Raw genomic sequence first — 6,295 nt, 5'->3', positions numbered from 1 at the left:
CACCAGAAAGCAGTTAACAAAAAATGGAGGCGAAATTAAATCAGGATCAAAATAAATCAACCTTGCGCTTCAGAAGAAGAGTAATAAACGACCTCAGCTCCAAGAGGATGATCTGCTTTTGCATTGGAAATAGGATGCGGGGGCCAGCTTTGACCGCCCAGGCCCCTTCCAGCCCCTGTCCTCGTACCCGTGCAAGGACGTGGCACCCGTTGTTTTCAGGGAGGTGGCCTTCCCGCTCCTGAGAAAGCATCTGAACACCAGCAGAAGCAGCAGACATACCAGCAAAGGCATTTTTTTCCCCTTAAACTCTCAAGCCTGCAGGATAGATTTTGTTTCAATTACATCTTTATAAATAACTTTCTATTTCACACTCACCTGTTCATTTTCTGCCCTAGTTAGAATCAATATCACCCATAATTATCTGTCAGAGCATTTATACATCACTGGAAGGCGACTAACAAGGAAAAGTCTTTTTCTTTACATATATTTTTTTCAGACCACTTTAAGTGAATTAACCAACAACGAGAGATGGCAGATTGATGGTGGCTGGAGACTAGATACTAATTTTTACCCACGAATAAATGTGTTCTCGCAAGGAGAGGCAATCAAAGTCTTCCCGACAGCTCTGGCAACCCCAGCAGGAGGGTCACCCCACAGGGCTGCACCCTCTCTTCCTTGACCCATCCTGCCCGGTGGACATCTGGGATGCACCAAGGTGGGTGCCCCAGCCCTGGCTGCCCCTCGGACACCTGCTTGTGCCTCCAGCACCAGCCCTCCCCACAGCAACCTGCTTCCCCCAGGGTGTTCTTCTTCCCTCCTCATTCTCCACCCAGCATGAGTTTTTTCCTGTCTGACATTCATATGTGACCCCTAATCTATGTTTGGAAAGTTTTCTTTCTCAAAGGGACTGTCGCTGGACCTGCTGCTAGAAGGATGAATGGATACCTCGGGTCAAAATGTATATTTCACTGGTGAGCTGTCTTCTGTCCCCTTTTATTTCTTCTACTTTCCTCTTGCACTGGTGTAAAACCACCTTGTGAAGCTGCTTCTTAGCTAGAAGCAACCAACTTACTTCTCATTCCTTCAGCACCATGTGCTCTGGAGCCACAATCCACTGTAGGGATGCCCTCTTTTTTGGCACGTGAGCTATAGACACCTCAAATATGAGCATGTGCAAAACCCTAGATAAGTCTTTTTGCTGAAGCTTCTCCAAGCAGCTCCACGTGGCTGCCCGAGAAAGAGAGCCAAGATGCCCAGCTTGCTTTGGAGGCTGAAGAGCAGCAGCTGATGGACTGCACCACACAGCAGCCCTCTCCCTGGTTGCCTGGAGGACAGGGTAGTGCTTCTGGCCACCACCTGCCCTGCTCTCCCACATGGCCTCTCTCCAGGATGCTCAGGACGAGCCTTTCGTCCAGCCCGGCCCTGCTGGTGCCAGCCTGCGGGGATCCCGGAGCAGGAGGTGGGCCTCCGTTTGTGCCGTGCCTGGTTTGCTGCATGGCTCTGGTGACGGGCGCTTGCACCAAAAGGGCTGCAGGTCACTCATGTCCTCTGTCGTCCTTTGTGTGAAGCACAAACCTTGCGTAAGTGAAGTGGTTGCATGATAGCTGGCAGTAACTAAATCGTAAGTCCATCTACAAAGAACTTCTCCCACTCCCTTTGCAGAGTTACTAGGACCCCATCCAACATAATAACCACATTAAGCAGAGGCAATAATTTACACTGGTGTAAATCAGAAATGCTGCTCTGACCCCAGCGGGTTTACCCCACATAATTCACATCCTTGTTTGCAAACATGAAACCAGAATCCCCGGCCAAAGGGTTTGTAGCTTAGGCAGGGAAGTGGCTGGAAGCAGGAGCACGGAGATGGGATGGCTCGCTGGGGCTGTACGGCAGGTTGGTAGTGGAGCCAAGTTTGTGTCTCCCACGCTCGTGCTCCGCTATTGGCACACATGGCATTGCGCTGCTGGCTTCTAAACAACCCAAATGACGGCTGGTGGTCCCGAGCTGTGACAGCCTGCTCAGGGTCTGGATCCTAGCGTGGACATTTGTCAGGTCTGAGAGCTTGGTCCACGATGGGCAAAGTCATCCCCCCTCTTTTCTCTCCTCTCTCACAGTGTCTTGAGGCTGGTTTTCCCATGCGAGTTTTGCCTCCCATGGTGCTCAGGGCCACACAGGTCATTTGCTCTACATGTGGGAGCAAATAATCATCATGGGAGCAAAGATCCATCAGCAGCGAATCTCCTAATCCCTGAGGAGCAGCTGCAGGTTCATGCCCCAGAGAGGGTGGTTCTCCCGTTGGCGTCCACTGGCGTGGCCGAGTGCTGGCCTCCCCTGTCAGTGGTGCTGCTGGCAGGGGCACGGCGGGGGGATTTTGGATGTAGGCTGTAGCGTGTCTTAGAGAAGAAGAGGAAGAAGAAGAAAAAAAGCGTTTCCACTTTTTTTCACTTTTCTTGTAGATTTTTCTTTTTTTACTTGCTCTGGTTTCTTACAAGAGAATCACAACGTGTGTGGCCTGCTAAATCTGGAAAAACCCCACCCGTTTCAAGCAGGTATGTATGGGGGAAAGGCCAGGAGACTGGGGCCATCCCGCTCCTTGCAGATGGCGTGGCCATGCTTAGTCATTCACTGGTGCAGAAGGTTGAGCTGCTTGTTGCACCCAGGTTCCTGATGCACCAAGGCACAGGACAGGTACGCTCAGGTGCTTGTAGAGGCAGGGAGTGAAATTCGGAGCAGGGCTGGATTTCATACCCTGGAGTGATGGCTTGGGGTTGTTCTGCCACAGCCTGCTCCAGAGCAGACAGGTTTGCCTGTGTGATGCACTGCACTGCTGCAAACTCTGGTGTGCCCAGAAGCCGCCCATTGCCCCCCCTGCTTGCACAATATCTTGGCAATGTGTTTGCCCGGCGAGGCTTCGGCTCCCAGTGCTTTGCACAAGCACTCGTACCCTTGTGCGGAGGAGCCCGAAGCAGGGTGCCCCGGGCCCCGTGGTGTCTCCGGGGCTGAGGAACGGGCGGCTCCTGAGTGCCACGCACACAAAAAGTCACTCCGGTCACCCAGAGGATGATCTCATGATTTAAGGCAGGAGGGGCTGATTCACTATTTTCGGCCACGCTTCTGCATCCAGCACAGTGTGGGCGGTTTGGTTTGTTTCTTAACTCCCCCTGCCCGGTGGGGCTGGCTGGGCATTGCCAGCAAGGGCATCCCTGGGAGGACAAGATGCTGCTGACAGTGAGGGGGCTTGCAGGAGGACGAATGCTCCTGGGAAGGCAGGGGAAGCCCTGCGGCCAGCTCCACCTCCAGCTGGGATGCCCAGTTGCAAGGGCAACTGCCGGGGTGCAGCCCCGGCAGGGTACAGAGGGAAGACCTCCGCCAGCTGCCCCCGCCACCTCCCACGGCCTTTGGACATCTCCGATAAAAATAGCCACTCGCCTCCGTGCCGTGCACGCAAGCAGGCGGCTGCCTGCACCAGCTGGGCAGCGAGGCTTTCTTTTTCGGTTTATCGTGTGGCGTCTATTTTAGCAAGTAGCTGCTCTCAAGAGGTTTTGCTCGTGGAAACACCTGCCCGCTGCTCTGCTTGCCCCAGCCAGCCCTCGGGCTCAGCGGGCAGCCGGTGCTCCCACCCCGTGCCCCCGTCCGGCGGGGCTCGTGCCTACGCCAGAAGCCCGCAGCCGCTAAACTTGTCCTGCCTCGAAACTGGGTCTTCCTCTGTCGCTGCAGGGAGTCAGCTGGGAACTCTGCCGTTTTTATGGGCATTTCAACTGAAACTCGGAAAAGTAGGTTTAGGAAAAGGGATTCACGTCCCCCCATCATCCTGTAAAATGAAGGGGGTTTAAACTGCAAGTCCCAGGGTGGGCTCATGCCTTGCTTGAACTGTGTTAGAGCTGTTGTAAAGTAGGTCCAGATACTTCACGAAGAGGCCTTCAAGATGGAGCTGTGTTGTAAAAAGAAATAACAACACACCCTCACAGCCCACTTCTTGGCTGCGAAAGCAGCAAACACGCTATGGGGAAACTTGTTCTGGCTTGGGAAAAGTTCATGTCCAGCCTCCGTTGTCCATTGCGCATTTTAGCTCCAGCCCGCTGCCCCACAGAGCATCCCTTTTTCTGGAAAAAAAGTACTGATTGTGTGAATGAAGGAGCAGGCCCTTCAGTGGCGTTCTGCATCGCACTGCACGCTGCAAGCCCTCGATCAGCCCTCAGCATAGGTAAGAAATGAGATCCGGGAGTTAAGGGTCTCTGATGCTTTCATTTTCAAAATTGATCAGCAAATCTGGCTGTCTTCGTTTGAGGGTGTTCACCTCAGGACAGCTTCAGCAGAGCTGGCTTGCAAGGGCTGGAGAGCCCTCCTTTTCTGAAAGTCAAGGCTTTTCAGGAGGGAAAAGCGAAAGAGTGTGTTGCTTTGCTGTTGCTGAAAAATGCAGTCCAGGAACGCAGCCGTGCGTGATCCCCAGAGGTGCTCCCTGCTGCAGCTGCCCTTATCCTCCCACTGCCAGGGCAGCAGCATCCCCCCGAAACCGAGGGCTGCCATGCTCCGTCAGCGGCAGTTGGACACAGCTTTCGTGCGCCGCAGCGGTCCCCGTCCTCTGCGGGATGCGTTCGGGCCAGGGTTGGGACGGGCGGCTGCAGCACGAAACCTGGTCTGGGGAGGGCAGGGAGCCAGCTGTACGGCGGCCGCTTCCCTTTCCTACAGCCGTGCGCTGCAGCAAACACTCCGCAAAGAGACTTTGGTGTCTGACAAAAATAATCAAGTTTCTCCTGCTCCCGCTCTCTTCGGGTGTGGAGTCTGTTTGGTGGGAAGAGTGAAAGCGGAGAGCAGATGAATGCCCCGGTACTTCCACAGTCAGTCATTTTCTCACTCCCTCTTTAAGAAACCCTCCCAAATCCTCCCTCCTTCGACTGTATGATCAGCACCCAGACAGAGGCTGGAGGACATTAGCCATCCCTTTCATGGAGACAGCAGCCTCCCCGTGGACGGCAGGTCCTACCTCTCATGTAACTGCACGAGCATCGCTTTCCTCCTGGCAGCCTGCCCCGGCCACCACCGTAGCTCAGGGACGGCCCTGAGTCCCAAGGGTCTCAGTGCAGAGACACCCCCCCCCCCGAGTGCACCCCCAGGTTTCTGGCATCCACCAGCCCCGCCGTAACCCTGTGCCACCCGTGCATTGCCACCCAACGTGCCGCTTGCCCGAGCCATGCTTGCAGTAACTGGTCTGCGCCCTTACGCGTCTGAAAACAGTGCCGTAGGTGATGATGAAAAGCAGTAAAACGGCGGGAAGGAGCGCAGGACTTCTTCAACTTGCCTCTCACCGTCTTTCTTGCTGCTGGGCCAAGCTGTTTGCTTACGCCGCTGCAGCCAGCCCCTGGGATGGTGCAAACCAGCCGGCTGCCAATTGACGTCAAAGGAGAGCTGGTGGTTTGCGCGAGCTGAGGGACTGCTTCTACTCAAGGTGGGTTTCCAACACCACAGAGAAATGTTTAAATCCCCCCCCTTCCCCTCCCTCTGCTCCAGGAAACAAGTGCCTTATTTCATTCATTGGCTGGTTTGGTTATGGCAAGAATCCTGCCCATATTTTGGCTACTTGGATGTTTGCTGAGGACCGAGCAACCCAGATAATGCTGGCAAAGAGCAGGGGAGCGAAAAGAGCGGGGGGAAAGGTGGGGTGAAGCCAAGTTTAATCTCTTCTGCCCCAGTTTGTGCCACGTGTTTCCAGACAAGACTAAAGCCATGTATTTTTTCTTCTCACATTGCCTGCAATATTTTTGAGGCCTGTGAAAAAGTGAGATGCTGACTTCCTGCCATCCTTCTTCTCTTCTTCAAATCACTGCATGCGCTGTGAAATTTATCCGGGCCAAGGGAGTTCGTTTGAACTGGGTGCATTTCCCCTCGACTGCTCAAGTTGTCCTTCAGCCACTTTATTTTTATCTTGTTTTATACCTATTAGCTATAACCCCCATATTTTCGCTTGTCTCCATGCGGATTTGATAGTGACAATGTCAGTACATTTTCCCTAAGCAAGTACTGTAAGAGCTAATTTATATCTAGCCCAGACCAACGTATTTAATGGCAACACAACTTTCCAAACACAGAGTGATTCCTGTGGGGTGTACTCGGGGAAGTCAATGCGTTGGCTTCCATCGGCTTTGAGTCAGGCCTGAGCTCTTGAATTGGTCCATATATATTGCTGCCAATACACGAGGCTGTACTATTTAAGATTGTCCAAAACAAACATGCTTTGGGTGAGACCAGTGTGCAGACCATCACGTGAAAAGCTTTGTGATAACAACTGACTGCATGT

The sequence above is a fragment of the Aquila chrysaetos genome, chromosome 17 (genome assembly GCF_900496995.4).
Source record: "Aquila chrysaetos chrysaetos chromosome 17, bAquChr1.4, whole genome shotgun sequence".
NCBI lineage: Eukaryota > Metazoa > Chordata > Aves > Accipitriformes > Accipitridae > Aquila > Aquila chrysaetos.
Note: the sequence above shows the minus strand (reverse complement) of the source record.